Source organism: Pogona vitticeps, chromosome 4 (genome assembly GCF_051106095.1).
Source record: "Pogona vitticeps strain Pit_001003342236 chromosome 4, PviZW2.1, whole genome shotgun sequence".
NCBI classification, from domain to species: domain Eukaryota; kingdom Metazoa; phylum Chordata; class Lepidosauria; order Squamata; family Agamidae; genus Pogona; species Pogona vitticeps.
The window spans coordinates 143,553,646-143,572,870 of NC_135786.1; the positions used below are offsets into that span (position 1 = coordinate 143,553,646).

Genomic DNA, 19,225 nt, shown 5'->3' on the forward strand with positions numbered 1-19,225 from the left:
GTAGAATGATAACTGAATGATAGGGTGGAGAGAAGAATACATGTTTGGAGGGAATTCCTGGAATACTTTTTTTTAGGGGAATGCCACATTTTTTATTCTGGTTCTGCTTGTATAATATAGACACTGCTTATACTGTATCTGTTTAATGCTTTTAAGAAATGATCTCTAAACAAGATTAGGGGTTTGGAGAAGTGAGTAATATTTTCATTGGAAACTAAGTATCCTGTTTTTAAGGAAACATACACAAACAAAACCTACCCTTTCAGAAATATATTCATGTATTTGTTTGCTTCTCTTAACTCAGAGAAAAAAAATGAAGTTTCCTTTTGCAAAAATAAGAGCACTCTATTTTGCAACTACAGTACAGAAATTTTGCAGAAATTTTCCTCAGATAGAGAAGGAGGGGACAATTTTATTTTCTCATTCTGTGTTTTTAAGATGGGAAGCCATCCTTAAAAGTGAAACAACAGGTTGAGCATTGGAGAAAAAAAATACAGTGCATTCTTTTGGCCTGCGTAGAATGGCTTATAATAGAATATATGGGTGGGTATTTGCCTGTTGCCAGTTTAATAGAAATGTCTGCACTGTCCTGAATAAGAGTGAACTGACTCTGTACAGTGTAACTTGTAAAGTGCAAACGAAACCAGCCTGCACTCCAAAGCCACTTGAGGGTTTATTTTAAACTTGAGAGGAAGTTGTGTCTGCCATTCTTAAGTTGGTGCAATTTGCTATTCTTAAATCGCATCCCAAAATAGATGCTAAAAACATGCACACCCTTCCAAAGCAATACAAATCCTGTGTCTTTAGAATACTTCTGTTTTAAAATAAACCTAAGATCTAATACTGAACACCATTGCAGATATACTAGCCTATTGTCCTTCTCAGCTCATCAAAACAAATAACAGGGGTGTGGGTGGGCGGGTCGGATTTGGCAAATAGGTAAGAGGAGCAGGGAATTCCTCCTGGCAGCAGGGCAAGGTTTCACAGTGCTCATAGGAGAGAGTAGTAAGATTGCAGCTTTAAAAAAATCCTTTTTAAATCCTAATGTACTAGATAACTACTGCCTGGTCTTCAGCATTCCATTCTTAAGCAAAACTGTGGAGTGTGTGGAGGTTTTTGAGTGCCAAGGTCCCTGAATGAGGTTAGATTATCTAGGTGTATTTCAGTTTGATTATATGGGCTGGAGATGGCTTTGGTTAGCTTGGTAGATCACCTGCACTGGGGAGTAAATGGGGAAGCATGTTCCTGTTGGTTTCGCTGTACCACTTGACAGCTTTCAATACCATCAACCATGATATCCTCCTAGTCCATCTCTCTGAAATGGAACTTGGAGCCACTTTTTCACATTGAGTACAAACCTTCCTGGAGGGATACCGTATCTCCCCTTACAGACCTCCTTGGGTTTTAAGATCTCTGGAGGAAGCCTTTCACTTGGTCCCAGAATTTTCACAGACACTCCTGGTGCAGATATGAGAGATGGCTTTTTTTGGTGGCTGCTCCAGGGCTGTGCCTTGCTCTTTCACAAGAGACCAGCCTGGCTCCCTCTCTGCTATTTTTCTTCAGTGAGGCAAGAACTTTCCTCTTTAGTAAGCAATTGGCTCCCAAAGAAGGGTTTTTGTTTTTTGTTTTTGTTTTGACAGGATGTGTTGCACTCCTTACTTTTAAAAATAAGTTTTTAAATGGTTTTATTCAGTAGTTTTGTTATGTAATGTTTAATTGGCTTTAATATGGTATTTGTTATATTTTTAATTGCCCCAACATTGGTCTTTTAAATATTTTATCCCTTTATTGGGAGATGGGTGGGGTGCAAATAAAAGAACAGATGAAACAACCTTGATGAAATCAGTAGTTCTTAACTACAGTAGAGCTGTTGAATCTGTGGGATTTACATGTATTGATTAATTTGGGTTTTTCACCAGCCAGAATTAGCAATTAGATTTAAACATAGCAATTTTTGAATGGCAGGTAGATCCAAATGAGATGACTGTTTCCCAGTGTGTTGTGGATGCCACTCAGCCTCAATGACCAAGGTAGCCTGATGCCAGATTGCAAGTGACCAAAGACTGTTTTCCACTTTAGATGAAGGACAAAACAGCATTACTCCCCTATTCCATATGCAGCAGAACTGGTTTGGATGTGACAGCTGCATTGGGCCAACATCATTTTTTGGAGCATAGCATACATGCATGCACCCTTACTTATTTCTTATACTTATCAAAGCAGGCAGACATGAGCAGTGATCAAAAGAGAGAAAGGACATGAGTCAGGAGGAAGAAGGCAAGACGGTTTCTCTATCATGGGGCTATACTATTTGCCATATTCTTATACTCCTTTGCTCTTCACTGCCATGCCATTGTTGTTCTTTTGGGCTGTGTGTCCTTTTGTGTCCGTCTTGCCTTCTTCCTCCTGACTCATGTCCTTTCTCTCTTTTGATCACTGCTCATGTCTGCCTGCTTTGATTGCCTCTGTTATGGTGGCAAAGAGAAGTGGCAAATTGGGGCAGAAGTAGGTATGGGATATGCAGCATGCAAAAGCCCCTTTCCCACTCTGAACAATGGCTCTGAACAAACAAGATTCCACATTCATTACTTGACATATTCACTATAAAAGAACTTTGTGGAGAGGTCTGGGAAATCTCTCTGCATGAGACTATGGATAGTGGCTACCAGTCAGAGAAAGTAATACTGGATTAAATGGTCCAGTGTGTTGGTTAATTTCATGCATTCCTGAAGGCTTCATAGAAGTTTTATAAATCCCTTTCAGTTTCTTCCTGTCTTGGAGAGGCAGCTCTCCTGCTCCCCGTCCCATATTTTTTTTTGCTCACTCCTTCTTCTGTGTGCTTGTTTTTTTAGGGTGCTGCTCAATTATTTGTAAAGACATGTCAGTATCTCTGTTTTTGGTTTTGGAAAAACATTTGAATAGGAGGTCTGTAGAAAGCTATAAGGCTTATGCTGAACCTGGTGGGCTGGCCTTTAAGAGTCCCTAAGCTTAAGTAACCATCTTACATGTTATTTCGTTTAAAAGAGGCTGCTGTACCCTTGGTGTGTATAAAAACCTGGGTAGTTGAGCAAGGTGGTGTTTGTGGTGGGTGTGATATAGTAATGAGGTGTGAGGGCTCCCTGTGAGGTGCTAAATCTGGTAGGTGCTTTTACTGAAATATTATTTATGTTGTTGGGGGAATGTTAGGTTTTTGTATACCCTTGAGGGGTGTACCCTGAAAGCTTTTACTGTCCTGCTATGTTGAGCCAATTGGATCTTAGTGGCTGTGTTTAAATAATCATATATTGACTTTATACGTAGAGATGGGAATTATCTTTTTATCCCTATGTACAGTTCCTTCACATCCCTTTTTGAGTTTTGCCTGAATGAAATGCCAATCCATAGCACAAGATCATCCAAAGCTAGTACTAATCATAGTTTCCTGGTTCAGACGAAATGGGAAACTAGCGTTAATTGGAGATTCATATTCCATTTGCTTGTGTCACAGACAGAGGAGAGGAATATGTGTGAGGCCAAAAGGCTGGTTCACCTTTTGCCATATTATGCCAAGATAATCTTTGGTTTTGTTTCTTTCTTTCTTTTTTTACTGTTTTTGCTGTTACTGCCACTGCTACTTGGGTTTTTTTTAAAGTGTTTCATTAGTAAGCTACAAGAGAAGTCAGTCATACCTGAAAGAGTACATGCCTGAGAATGTAAGCACTGTAATAACTTTTCCAAAACATTACCTTTAAAACAGATTCTGCTGAGTTTAAAGTTTTCACCACCCACGGAGTAGAGTAAATATCTGTAGTTAAGAATGATTCTTGGACTCCAGTCACTTAACTCTGTATATGCATTTTGCTGAAACAGATCTAAGATTATTGGGACTGGCTGTCTTAATAGAGCATCTTGAAAGATTAAATACATGTCTTGGAAAAATATAGGTATCTCAAACTGCATCCTTTTAATTTGAAAATGAGTGTTCTCTGTAGGAACTCCAAATGTTAAGGGAGAAATTCCTTTAATAATTTATCTTGAATTTGTTTCTGAGAAATGGAATTTATACTATTGGATTGTTTTTTCACCCTTCCAACACCATACAGTATCTAGCCATTTTCCACTACTGAAAGAGCAGGCATTATCCTGTTCTTCTATCATCCACTTCCTATAATGTGTGGAACCCAGTATGCCTCTATATCAGTGATCCCCAACCTTGAGCCTCCAGATGTTCTTGGACTTCAACTCCCAGAAATCCTGGCCAGCAGAGGTGGTGGTGAAGACTTCTGGGAGTTGTAGTCCAAGAACATCTGGAGGCCCAAGGTTGGGGACCACTGCTCTATATGATGCCTTCTTGCCACACATGGAAGGAAGGACATTCTTAATATCTGCCACTGAAAGAGCAAGGGTGGGTTGTGACTCGGGCACGAGATGCATTTTCCTCAAATTCAGGGATGAGGTATCCCTCATCCTGGAAATAGATCAGTATATATTGAATTGTTACTGCATCTGGCATCCTACACCTTTAGCATGTCCTTGCCCATTACAGTCACCATAAAAATTATAATACAGTAGTTGCATGTCATCAAGTAGGTTCCAATTTACAGCAACATTTCTCAAGGTTTTCTAGGTCGAAGGTACTCAGAAGTGATTTACCATTCCCTTCTTCTGGGTGTGTGCGTACATGTGTTCTGAGCCTGTCATGCTTGCCCAAAGCTATAGAGGTTAGCACTTCTCCTGGGGAAGGATAGTGGGAAATCAAATTCCTGACTTTTGGTTCTATAGCCAGGTGCCTACCTCAGTACGTTGTTCAGCCAGCCATGATAAAAAATACAGCAGTAAATATCACTCAATAAATATCATGTCAATAGTGTAAGGAGAAGGTCTGTGTTAGATCACTTGTACACAGTGCTAGGCTTGATTTATTGTCTTTCCAGTGGCCAGAAGTGGGTTCTCAATGGACTATTAAACCTGAACTTGGATGTTTCCCAAGTACATTGGAGGATGGCTGTGGGGCATAGAGCCAGGTTTCCAGTTTAGGATTCCTTTTGTATGTTCATTGAATAATTCTGACCAAATCATTGTCAGCAGTGAAGGCAATTAATTCTTTTCATATTTTGTAACAGTTTTGTTAGAAAGGTGAAGTGTATTCATGTAATTTTAGTTACTAAAACAGCATTTTTTTCTGTCCTGTATTTTGTACTATTTTGTTCAAAAAGGTCAGCTTATATTTTTGAAATATTCTGACAAATGCCTTTTACCTCAGCAGTGTTCTGTTCTAAAGAATAAAAGTTACCATATCAGTGATATGTTGGTAAGGAGTAACTGCCTAGAACAAAAACCATCCAGCCTCCTTGCTAAGAAGCACCTTACTTGATGGTTTAGTTCATATTTCTTTAAGAACTCATTTCCTCTTTATCTTTTGATTTCTGCCTATCTTCCTATTACAGTGGTGCCTCGCAAGACGATTTTAATTCGTTCCATGGAAATCGCTGTCTTGCGAAAACATCGTCTTGTGAAACCCAGTTCCCCATTGGAACACATTGAAATCTATTTAATGTGTTCCAATTGGGGAAAAAATCACTATTTTGCAAAACTTGACCATGGAAGACATCATCTTGCAAAACACAGTTCCCCATACCATAGAAGACATCATCTTGCAAAACACAGTTCCCCATACCATAGAAGACATCATCTTGCAAAACACAGTTCCCCATACCATAGAAGACATCATCTTGCAAAACACAGTTCCCCATACCATATTGGGGAAAAGCAATCCCCTCAACTGCACCACCTTTGGAAATGCAATGGGTCTCAGATGGCCACCCCCCTCTTTTTCTCTAGCAAAGAAAGAAGATAAAAGGAATCAAAGCAGCCCCCTGGCTCCTGATAATGGTGACTCCTTTTGCTCTGATTCTTTACCACAGGGGAGAAAAAGAAGAAGAATGAAATATAAGATATCACCAGGACTTGCTGCCTTTGCAATAGGTCTTGCAGAAGACAAAAAGAGATGAAAAGAAATCTAGAAAAACGAGGGAAATCATAAATGCAATCCCCCATTAACACAAATTATGCAGTTGAGTTCCCCACATTTGGGGAAATCACAGGGATCAGCAGTACACCCAAAGTGCAATGGATGAACCTCCCCCAGGAAGGGTATTTCCCCTGCAAGGTAGGAGAAGGATTGGCCCTTGCACCTCCTACCCCATTCTGTCCCCTGACCCCCCCCAAGGCATGGTGACCCTGGCTGCACCTCCCACTCAGTACAGGAGTTCCTCCCACAATCCTCTAGTGCACAGGTATTAGCATATGCTAATTGTACTAGAGGCTCTGTGCACTAGAGGCTTGTGGGAGGAACACCTAGCCCCTGATGGGGGTCCTGCAGGGCACCCCAAAACACTGAGGAGCTCTCTTGGCCTCTGGCAGGACTGGGGCTGTGCAGCCCTGTACTGAGTGGGAGGTGCAAGCAGGGGGTCACAATGCCTTGGGGGGTCAGGGGACAGAATGTGCATGGTTCCACATATCGAAACCAGACTCACACCCACAGTCTGGTTCCAATATGTGGATGACACCTTTGCAATTTGGAGTCACGGTGAAGAAAAATTGGAAGAATTTCTCAACCATCTCAACATTATCCACCCAAATATACAATTCACCATCTTAGATGTCATGGTCCTACGCAAAACTGACCTCCGACTGGGACACAAGGTCTACAGAAAACCCACCCACACAGACCAGTACCTACACAAAAACTCCAACCACTACCCACAGCAAAAAAGAGGCATAATCAAAACACTGGTAGATTGTGCAAATTGGAACTGTGAAGCTCAGTTTCTCAGCATTGAACTCAACCATCTGAATTGGGCCCTACAGGCAAATGGCTACTCCAAAAATGAAATCACAAGAGCCATCAAGCCAAGAAAAAAACAACACCGAACTGAAGAAGAAAAACAGCCAACCACAAATAAAATATGTCTGCCATACATCAAAGGGGTCACGGACCACATGGGGAAACTTTTGAAAAAATACAACCTAAAAACAGTATTCAAGCCCACCACAAAAATACAACAAATGTTACAGTCAGCAAAGGACAGAAGGGACCCCCTCACCACCGCAGGAGTATACCAGATACCTTGCAGTTGTGGCCAGATATATATTGGAACCACAAAATGAAGCATCCACACCAGAATCAAAGAACATGAGAGACACTGCAGACTAAAATAGCCAGAAAAATCTGCAGTAGCTGAACATGCCCTGAAACAAACTGGACATGAAATTCTATGTCAAAATACTGAAATACTGGACAACACCAGCAATCATTACGTCAGACTGCACAGGGAAGCCATTGAAATCCACAAGCACCAGCACAGTTTCAACAAAAAAGAGGAAAATATGAAGCTCAACAAAACTTGGCTCCCAGCTCTCAAAAATACAACGTGCAAAAGGTCAACAAACTCTACCCAGCCACAAGGACAGGGGATCACTACACACAAAAGACCAGCTAATGACACCCATCAACCACAGGAACAGATAATTTCTTCTCCTTAGCACAACAATACACCCACAACAATACACACTAATCACCCATCTACAGAAAAAGACAAAAGCCTGTCTCACAGCCATAAATACTGCACTCCCAAGCCAACTACAGCAGAGCACAGGTTGCTGTCCTCTGAAGATGCCGGCCACAGAGACTGGCGAAACGTTAGGAAGAACAACCTTCAGAACACGGCCAAAGAGCCCGAAAAACCCAGAACAACCATTAGATCCCGGCCGTGAAAGCCTTCACGAATATTATCTGGGAGTGTCCATAGTAATTTCTAAAGAGGACCCTTCTGGTGGAATAAAGGCGGTTTTTCAGGTATTGTTGGATTACAACTTCCATCAGCCCTAGATGTATAGCCAGTGGTATAGAATGGTGGGATATGCGGCCCAACAATATCTGAGGCACCACACTTTGCTCACTATTGCTGTAGGGCAGTGGTTCCCAACCTTGGGTAACCCAGGTGTTCTTGCACTGCAACTCCCAGGAGCCCCACACAGGACAGTTAGTAGGGGAACCATGTCCTCAGCAATTGTTTTCTACATCAAGGTCCACTATATATTCTTGTGCAGTCAGCACTCTGGTTTGAGTACATGGGCACCATTCGATGGAGTATACTGCTGCAATAAATTTAATAAATCTAATGAATTATTTTGAAATTCCGAGAAAATTGTGAATGACCCTGGAAATACCAACAGTGGTGAAACTGTCTGAGCAAAAGCTGGCTTGCGCGGAATATCCATAGGTATAAACAGAGTATATGCCTTTGGTTTCCTGCAAGGTATGTCTTCTGTAGCTCAGCAGGTCATCTCGCATAAAGAATGCAGATTTGACAAGTCACTGTAGTCCACCCAGGCCTAAAGGGATCCATGATTCTTTTGGCCCTCCATGTGGCCGATGCTGCAAACAGGTCATAACTTCGATTTAAACAGTAGCATGGAAAAGAAGGAGTGGGGAGCTAACTCTGGGCATTCAGCCATAGTAAACGTGATGGAAGCTCCCTCATGTTTGATTCTGGACTTCAGTAAAACAAATAAAGTCACAAATGAGGCATAAAATGAAGCCTGCTGGTTATGTCTCAGTGAGAATGACATGCCTGCTTTTCAATGCCATAAAAAAATCTATTGGTTTGGGGTAAAATTGACCATGTCACTCACTGTGTGCCATAGCAGTGAGGTTTTTTTTTTTCTTAAGTAAAATAAAGCTGGGAGAGGCAGAATGGGGATGTGGATTCTGCTAGTAGATCACTGGGTTATTTTCAGTATGTAATCAGGGTTTCCAACTCACAGTGTTTTAAGAACAATGATAATAAAAATTCCTTTCTGGAAAATCTTAAGTTAGGCAGCTGAAATCAAGAAATGTTTCCAATGTCACATGTAGCTTACCATATTTTTCCATGTATAAGACCCCCACACACTTTTCTAACTCAAAATTAAGAAATCTAAGTGGGGTTTAGCAAGTGGAGGGGGAAAGCAGGAATCAAAGTGCTGCAGGATCGCTTTGATCCCTACATTCCCCTTTCTTGCTAAGCCTACTTAGCAAGTGGAGGGGGAAAGCAGGGACAAAGGCACTTTGATCCCTGCTTTTCCCCTCCACTTTGTTGCAAGGAAAGTGCTTTCCCCCTCCACTTTCATTCGCAAGAAAGTGGAGGGGTAAAGCAAAAATCATCAAACCTCTTCAACCTATTAGCGGCCCTCAATACTATCAACATTCTGGGGTGGTTCTCTGGGTTGAGGATTGGCAGTCTGGCCTTAGCCTGGCTCCCGTCCTTCCTTGAGGGCCGTCCTCAGAGAGTACAGCTTGGCAAGATGATGTCCACCCTTTAGACCCTTAACTGTGGAGTCCCTCAGGGGTCGATCATCTCCCTGAGGCTGTTTGATATCTATATGAGGCCCCTGGGGAGGTTAACAGGAGATTTGGAGCTTTTGTGTCACCAATATGCCGATGACACCCAGCTCTTTCTCTCCTTCCACACCACTGCAGAGGATGATGTCCTGTTCCTTGAGCATTGCCTGGATGCCATGCTGGGGTAGATGAGGGATAATAGACTGAAGCTGAACCTGGCCATGATGGAGATCCTGTGGGTGGGTACCCCTAGTGTTTGTGGATTGGATGCGTCCCTCTTCTTTGGGGGGGGGGCTACTCTCTCTGTTAAGGATCAGGTTCGCAGCTTGGGTGTACTACTGGACCCAGTGCTGTCAATGGAGCCTCAGATAGCATCTGTGGTTCATTCCACATACTTTACCTAAGGCGGATTGTCTAGCTGTGTCCCTACCTTGACACCGGATCCCTCACCACTCTGGTTCATGCACTGGTAGTCTCAAGAATAGACTAGTGTCATGCTCTCTATGTGGGGCTGCCCATGAGACTATTATGGAACCTTCAGCAGGTCCAGAGTATGGCAGCCAGACTACTGAGTGGCATCAAGAAACATCAACCTATTTCTCCAATCCTGGACACCCTGCACTGGTACCCGTCCGTTTCTGTGCCAGCTTCAAGGTGATGGTGTTAACTTATAAACCCCTAAATGGTTTAGGACCTTGATACCTGACACAATGCCTTCTCCTAATGAGATCTACCCACTTCATATGATCTTCCCAGGCTGGATGGTTGAGAGTATTGACCCCAAGAGAGGCCTGGAAAGAGAGAACCAGAAACTGGGCCTTCGTAGAGGTTGCTCCTCAGCTTTGGAACAACCTCCCGCACAAAATCTGCCTGGCCCCTTCACTTAAGCAACTGGTAAAAATGTGGCTTTTCCGACAGGCCTTCCGGAACCTACAACACCTTAATGACAACACCTAATCACAGCAAGTGGTCTTAAGATTTATACTGTCAGTCCTGCTGTCTTGCTCTATATTATTTTATACTATTGTAATTATTATTATTTAAATTGTTGTTTTATCTTTATTTTGATTTTAAAGTATTATGTTCATTGTATGTATTATGTTCATTATATGTTTAATATGTAAACTGCCCAGAGTAGCCTAGTAGCCAGATGGGTCGTATGGAAGCCAAACAAACAAGCAAGCAAACAAACAAACAAACAAACAAACAAACATTATCTATCTATCTATCTATCTATCTATCTATCTATCTATCTATCTATCTATCTATCTATCTATCTATCTATCTATCTATCTATCTATCTATCTATCTATCTATCTATCTATCTATCTATCTATCTATCTATCTATCTATCTATCTATCTATCTATCAAGCATCTGGTGGGCATAGGCAGGATCTGCATACTTGATTACATCTTGGTTATAAATGAGAATCTTTTTAAAAAATAAACAGCCCACAAATGACCGCAATGGTTTGTATGAGAGGAGTGACTTTCAGCTCTGCTATCCAAACTGCCTTTTAAAGCACAGAATGAGAGAGAATTTCACAATGAACTTTGTCTGCCGGAACGGATGCTTGAATTTTCATAGTGATGTTGGTCTTGCTCATGCTTTGATAGAATAATATAAGCGTCTCATCGAGTAAAAGCCATGTTACCATCAGGCATAAATGTTTGTTTTTCACTGGCCCTGAGCATGGAATTTGAGCATACAATTCCATGAACACAAACTGAGGGTGGGACCATGGCTAAACCACTAAAGCCACTGCGTAATCCCATAAAGTGGGCAGGAAATGTTGTAGTGCAGGTTTTACATAAAGGTAGATGAGGGCTAGCAGGGGCTGCATGGAATGCTTGTTTCTGCTAATTCCCCATCCTTAAAACATAAGCCATAGAAAGTCTTAGGAAGGCATCAAGGAATCTCTTATGCTAGCTCCTTAGGACAGAATATATTACCTCACACAATCCATAGTTAATGTGTAGAGTTCATTGTCACAACTGGCAGTGATACTTATAAGCTCTGATGCCTTTAAATGTTATAGAAGGGGATGGATTTCCTGATAACTGTCAGTCATGAAGACTGGGGAATGAGGTTACATCTCAGTGGTACACATTTGAGTGGCATGTAGTGATTCCCAAGACTTCATCCCTTACATCACCAGAGAAGGTGCCAGGAAGGTATCCTGTCTTAAACAATGGAGAGACACTGCCAGTCATTGTTGACAGTGTGGAGCTAGATGGATTGGCAGTCTGACTCTGGATAAGGCTATACTGTATTTCTAAGGCTGTAGCTTAAGCTTTTGTGTATAATAACATGTGCCACCAGATTCATCTAATAAAATTGGTGGCAATCCACAGTTTATCTGATGAAGTAGACTGCAGTCCTCTTACTCCTATCACAAACAATACTTTCTAGTCTTTAACATGACAGAACACTCTATAGGTGTATTTATATCAATCAGTTATAGCAGTTTGATAACACTTTAGCTGTCATAGCTGTATCCCACAGAATTCTGGGATTTGAAGCCTGGTGAGGCACACAGAATTCTCACAGGGGAATGCACCTTTTTGCTAGAGCTGTCAAGCAGAGAATTTTAGTTTCATGTCCCACGAATGCATAGAATGGAACCGTGAGAGTTAAAGTGGAATAAGACTGTTATAAATGTGTAGTGTAGATATGCTGTTTATGTCTAATTTCAGAGGCAGCATGGTTATTTCTTTTAATACCAATTAATGTTTTTATGTTCTCATATAAATTGAAATAAAACTGTGCTATGATTGCACAGGAAGAGGTTCCAACTGACGTAGTGGTGATGGAAGAGAACTCCAAAAGCTAATGGATAATCTCAGTGCCATGGAATGTTTACAGACTAGAGTAAAAATTAAATGACTCTGACATTGGAGTGAGAGGGAATGGAGTGGCTGAAACAAGGGGGTAGTGGGGGAGGCGCATAGAAGTTATTCTGTCTGTTCTTTTTCTATCTTTATCTAGGTACTTAATTCCTGGGTTAACTGAAAAAAAAAAAGCTTTAAAATATCTCCAAGGATGGAAGTGAGAGTTACCCTTGCATGTCTCTGGAAGGGAAACTCCATGGCCAAAATGTAACTTTTAGTGGTGAATTTTTGTTAAGTTAAGAACTCTCCGTAGGCATTATGTGCTGCATGCTGAGTTGTACAACTCAGTGTGCAGCAAATAATGCCCATGGATATTTCTTAACTTATGACAATTTGCCATCAAAAGTTATACTTTTTGCTTAACTGTATGACAGGATTTCAGCCCGTCTTTTAATGTTGCTGAAACTGGGCACAAGTGTGTAGATATCACACACACACTTGGCAGAAAATCACCAAAAGGAGAGGGAATGGAGAAAAAAATCTAGGACATCTGGAATTCTGAACAAAACATTCCTCAGTCCACACTGCAGTGTTTTCTCCTCATGCTCCTTATTCTTCAGAGTACTATTGACTGGAGAGAAACCACTGGAAATGGCTGTTGTTTTATACCGTAACATTCATAGAAGCTTTGATTTGACCATTTTGGGAAAGAATTCTGGAGTCTACTTTGGAATTTGGTGTATTTGAGCATGGCCAGAGTTTGAAAAAGCTGCTTTCTTGAACTACAAGAGTTTGTCAACCAGAGCTAAAGTCTTATCTCTGTAAGATTCTGAGGGGCATTGTCAAAAAACTAACCTGTACATCTGCATAGGGCTTATAGGTTCTTTTAAGAAGATTGCTTGTGTTTTCCCCTCTCTGTGTAGACAACAGAATGCAAGGAAATGCTGTCTGGCAAAGAAACAGAAGGGTCCTTCAGTCCCCAGTTCAAGTAGACATGATGCCAAGGGCTGCCAGAATCCATATTTTCTCACAGACATACCTGCCTTCCTCATCTGCCCTCTCCCACAAGCCCTGTTCAGTAAATGTCAAAATTCAGTGATTGATGGCAAGTAATAGAAATTGCTGTTCATGTAATAAATACAAGGCAGCTTGGAACAATAATTGAATTCCCAAATACCTTTGGAAAAGTCAAATTCAGTTATGGGAGGGTTCCATAAATTCCTTCTGTGCTATAAGATGTTTACATCTTTCCCGCCTTGGATTATTGACAGAATGAAGTGTTTGAGTTATTCCATAGACAACATGTATACAGTTTGTGAGACAACTTTCCATGGGCATGGTTGGCTGAATCCATTTTAGTCTAAAGTAATTGTCCCCAAATGTTTGTGGTGTGAAGAAGGGGAATCTGTGCCCAGAGTTGATACAGTTTTATTGTGGTGCTTCTTGGAATTGTCTGATCATTTATAAGCTAAAAATGAATTTGTCTGGATGGAGCAGGGGAGAAAATATTCCCTGTTTTATGATCAAGACTGACTGCAGATCATTTCAGTGACTCCTATACATAGCTGTATTTATATGTCTTCATCCTTAGAGATCTTCCATTTGAGGTGTGTGTTTTAACAGCTCTGCCTTTGGATTATTTTACTGATGTCCATTTTTCATCTGCTATCCTCTACATTTTCATGGATTGTAACAGTACATTAAGACTAACAAGTCATGAACAACGCTGAATGTGAACAGCTATTACCATCAAGTAATAACAATTGCATGCTGTCAAGTCAATTCCAACTTATGGCAACCCTTTCCAGGGTTTTCTAGGTAGAAAGTACTTAGAATAGTTTACCATTCCTTTTTTCTGGAGGCACTCTGGGATTTTGCAACTTGCCCATTACTACACGGGCTAGCTGTTCTCCAGGAGGCACAGTGGAGAATCAAACTCCCAACCTCTGGCTCTGCAGCCAGATACAAAAGGCTTTCCATAAAATGGGGTCCCTCCATATCACACAGGGATGTTGGGCAAGACTAACTTTTAAGTGACTTGCTGAATCTGACTTTCTGAGGCTATAATGGAATATATTCCATTTTGCAGATGGAGCTCAACATTGACGGAGAATTTAACCAGGTCTATTTGGGTAGATTTGTGTGTATGCAAAGTTGGGCTGGTAGAAGTGTAAAGTGTTGCTTTAATGTTCATGGTATGTGCCTTTTCAGTGGTGAAGCACACCTATCCAGTTCTGAGCGCCAATGTGGATGTTGTTATCAAAACATAAAACTGGGAGGAATCTCAAGGGTTGTTTTGTCCAGCCTCCTGTCTATGCAGGAATTAGTTGTTTTCTTCAGTGGAATTTCTTCAGTCAGTAGAACTAACTTCCGGTAGTATATTTAGGACGATTTAACATCTACCACTGAAAACGATATTTCCATTTAAGTTGTGATTCCAGTCAAATTAGCTTGATATGTTTGTGCAAATTTGATTTGTGCTTGGAAATTCTTCTTTACAAAACTTGGCTAATTCAACCAAATGAAAGAGAAGTTGACTGATGAAGCTAACTTATCCTGTTAGGGTAGCCAAATGGCCAGAAGCTCTGGCCTCTTGATTAAAAGCAATTAATTTACCCACTTTGTGTAATCTACATGGTTCAATACTAGCATTTGTTTTTGTTATGTTCCCCCGTTTGACAAACTCTCCTGCATGTCTACCTCTAGCTCTTTTTTCTAGGTGGTTAGAGTAAAGAAGCTAACCATCTCAGGATGGACTTGATCAATTTTGTCAATATTGTTTCTTTTCTGGTAGTTAGATGTCAGCTTTTGTCAATATTGTTTCTTTTTGTTTGTTTGTTTGTTTACTTCTGGTTAGATGTCAACTTTGCCTTTGGATATGGCAGGCCTTAAAATTAATAATGTGTTGCATGTAAATCAATCTTCCATGATTTTTGGCAAATAAGTTCTTTGCTTTCACAGCATTTAGTCTTTAACATTTTTAAAGAACACTGCAAGGAGGAGGAACCTTAGATTGTGAGCTCACCCAGACAGCGCTTTGATCCCTGCTTTCCTTTTGCTAAGGATTAGGAAAATGAAGAGAAAGCAGGGATCAAAGCCCTGTAGGAACAATTTGATCCCTGCTTTCTTCTCCACTTGTTTTGTACTCTCCTCAGCTTACTTCCGTGTATAAGACGACCCTCAATTTTTAGTCTAAAAAATTTTAGAAAAAAGTATAGTCTTATACATGGAGAATATGGTACTCTGTGTGGATGACCCCTAAGGTAGAGAAGACATGGCATAGGGTGGGGAACATGTGTCCTTCCAACTTTGGTAGGCTTCAACTTTTGATGTTGGTGGACTACAGCTACGGTCATCTGTCACCATTAGCTTTGCTGATAAAGCTGATGGGAACTAAAGTGCAAGACCATCTCGAGGGACAAAGATCCTCCACCTTGGTAGTAAGAGTCTGACCCTGAGGGATGCAGTGTATTACAGATGGATTCCTAGGGGGAGTTTCATTCCAAAGTTTTAATTGCCTTCCAGAAATTTGCACTCAAGAGTTTATTCTGTGTCCATAGTTTTAAGAATTTATATTGGCCTGCCTAGTCTAATTCTCTTGTGTCTTAGTGTTAGAATCTGGCTGAACTACAGTATCTGCTTTTAAAACTGATTTATTGCATTATGACCTTATGGTCTTTTGTGTTAATTCTGCTGTATGTCAGTTGGCAGGCATGTTTAGACAGATTGGGGATGACCTCCAAAGCCTTTCCTGACAAGCAGATAAAGCGTTAAACACACACAGAGAGAGAGAGAGAGAGAGAGAGAGAGAGATTTCAGTTGTAAAACCATTTGTTTATGGGTTCTTCATTTTTAATCTGACGTAAGTAGTGTTTCATAAACATAATGATAAAAGTGTATTTCATAAACGTAATGATAAGCAAGTTATTTTTTTTCCTCCCAATCTGAGGGATTATGTTTTCTCTTGTGTATGAATTTATTTATGCTTTTATTGCTTGGCGGGTCATATTTGTTTCTGTGTTTTAGTCTTTCAGTTCTCTCAGACTTTGCTTCTGTAAGCAAAGAAGATGCTTGCTGCCCTTTCTGTGTTAGGAACTGAATCAGAAATGTATTTCCATCTTTTATGTCAGTCATCTGATATTTTACTACTCATTGCTGTACTCATTCTTTTTTTGTTTTTGTTTTTTTTGGGTAAGGAACAGCACAGTTTGTGATATTGCAAGGAAAGGCTCTAGTACAGTATTAACAGAATCCTCAGCAGACAATGAACATCTATTTATTTAAAATGTGTTGAAGGTCTAAGATCCCAATATGGGATAGGAAATAAGGATTCTAATTCCATATTATGAGATGAGAGTCAAAATCTTGTTGCTTAGTGTAGTAAATTGCACCAGAATAGATCCATTGATCCACTGGAGATATGATGAGTCATCTTCTCTATAAGTTCCATTGATTCAGATGGCCCTACTCTAATTGGACAGGCTTTAGCATAGTATGTCACCTACTTGAATCAACAGAGCTTACAGAGGATTTGTCACAAGGAATCCACTAATTCAAAGGGTCTTGTTATGTGTTGTCAGGTTGCCCCTAACTTATGGTGACTTCATGAATCAGTAATCTCCAAGAGGTCCTGTCCTCAACAACCCTGCTTAGCTCTTGCAGACTCAAGCCAGGGAAGTCAATCCACCTCATATTTGGTCTTCCTCTTTTCCTGCTGCCTTCAACCCCTCCCAGCATTACTGTCTTTTCCAGAAAATCCTGTCTTCTTATGATGGACCCCAAGTAGCACAGCCTCAGTTTTGGCATTTGGTTCAAGCTTGATTTGATCTAAGATTTGATTTGCACAATGGGACTACTCTAGTACTATTTACTACACTAAGCAAAAGGATCTGGGGGCAAGGTATTCTTGTGTTTTTAAAGATTACCTGATTGGTCCTCATTTTAATACCCACAGGCATCTGCATGGACCTTTCCATCTCCAGCTTAGTAGATACCATCAGAAAAAAATTTGTAATTCTCCAGCAGGCCTTATATCTTGAGAGGCATGTCATATGAACAACAATTTCAAATGTGACCCAAGTCAGTTCTGGAATCCTTTCTCCTTTCAGCATGAATAATATTAGAAATTGTTGGAGGCTCTATTAATATGTCCATGATTGCTTTCAATCATTATTTTGAGTTATGCTGATTCCTTTCAAATGACAATCCTAGCTGTTGTCCTTTGCATAGACAGAGTTGAGGCTTTGTTTCTCTCTCTGAAAGTAAACACTTTTAGAAATGGAAATAGCAAATTACTGAAGGAGGAGAGGACAATAGGAGCAAGGAGATTCTGAAAAATATGGGTTGAGCAAAATATGTATCAAGGCTAGAGCAAACAAAATTGCACTGGGAGTCAGATGATTAAATGGAATCTTTCTGGATAGTTGTGCCACTCTTTCTATCAGATCCTGCAGGTAGGAATAGAACCATCATAAAACTATGCCTCCTACTCCTGTCCCGCAGTCACCCCATAAGATTCCAATGACAATGGCATTAAAAGCCACTGAGATATGTAGGGGAGTCAACAGGGTAGAACTTCCCACTTTCCTGAATAAGGTGATGAGTAAGGGGAAACTAAGGCTGTTTTGGCCTCTACACACCAGACTGAAATGGATCTAGGTAATCACTGTACTACAAGAATGTCCAAAACAGCATTTGTAGTGAGGTTATAGTTTTGATCTAACCCATTTAATTGCTTGTATATCTTTTGTGAACTGTAAGCCATTTCAAAGTCCCCAGTGATACAGTGGGTGTTGAGGACAATTGTGCTGCTGACTCTGTCTCTTTTACTTTTCCATAGCAAGACTAAGACTTCAACGGAATCAGAGCTTCCAGGTGAACAGAGGAATACATGACTACCTTTGTCTGCACTGAGTCCCTTGTGTATAATAGTTCTCTCAGTAAAATTTGCTATGTGGCATTAACCAGTAACATGGTACCTCTTACTATTGTGTTGCTGCCAGATGCTGCCAGAACATGCCTTCTGACTGAAGTTGCCTCACACATAAGGTAGCAGAGAATATGTCTGCTTGTCAAGATAAAGATGTTAAACTATCCAGTGTTGTTTCGCACATTTATGTATGTGATTTATAAGCATGTGCTTACTATGTGCACATGTTACAATTTTCCAGGTATGTGAAAACTGATCTCTATTTGTCTTTAAAAAGGGCCACATGATTCTTTGGTTGCTGTTCATGTACAATATGTTCTTAAAACTGCTCATCATGGTGTACTTAGGTATCAGCAGTGAGTGTATGTTTCAGGAAGAACTCTACAATAGGCTGTAATTTCCACTGTAATGTAGAAACATTTAGCTGCTGCTAGGAAGGATAAAACACAGACTTTATACATTTTTTGTATATTGGATTTACTTTTGTGTAAGAGTATCTGTTGTCAGTATATGTCCCTTCCTCATTGGAAGGAGATAAAGTCACAGTAGTGGTTCATTTGGGTTCTCAGGAAACTTCAAACAACTAAAGGTCAAGAGGAGTCATCCTTGTGTGCCCTGTTTGGAAGCACAATTTGGTTTCTGTCGGTCTACTAAACAGCTGTTTCGTGGGCTGGTAGGAGATCAGTTCTGGTAAGCAGGGTACCTGGAAGCAGCTGTCCTTAACACTTTGAGGAACAATAGTTTGTATATATATGAGTTATGGAATAGGGAAGGCAGTCTCCGATGCCATACTTACAGACAGAGACGCTTCTGATTTCAACTCAACATTTTTATTAAATATAGCCAGTAAGATCAAAAACTTTATAAGGCTCTAATCCTTTTTGCACTAGTCACTCTTGAGAAGAACAGGCTTTAGAACAGTCTTTGGTAACTCTCACCCAGATTTCCTCTAAGGGTATATGGGGATTCCTCATGTGTCTTGTTACCAGTAGGTGGGCATTGAAAGTGGTGCCATCCTGAACCCAGTTCCCCCAGTATTCTTCTTCCCCCTTTTGGGTCTGTTTCCTGCCTGTCAGTTGTGTCACTCTTGGCTACACAC

The 19,225-nt window shown here is 40.7% G+C and overlaps 1 protein-coding gene and 1 pseudogene across 1 annotated transcript in view; one reads left to right on the forward strand and one right to left on the reverse strand.

Moving 5' to 3' along the window:
- The window catches only part of FBXL7 (F-box and leucine rich repeat protein 7), a 171,807-nt gene that overhangs the window by 15,773 nt on the left and 136,809 nt on the right, over positions 1 to 19,225 (forward strand). The window lies entirely within an intron of this gene.
- Positions 6,008 to 6,156, reverse strand: LOC140707130 (U1 spliceosomal RNA; annotated as a pseudogene).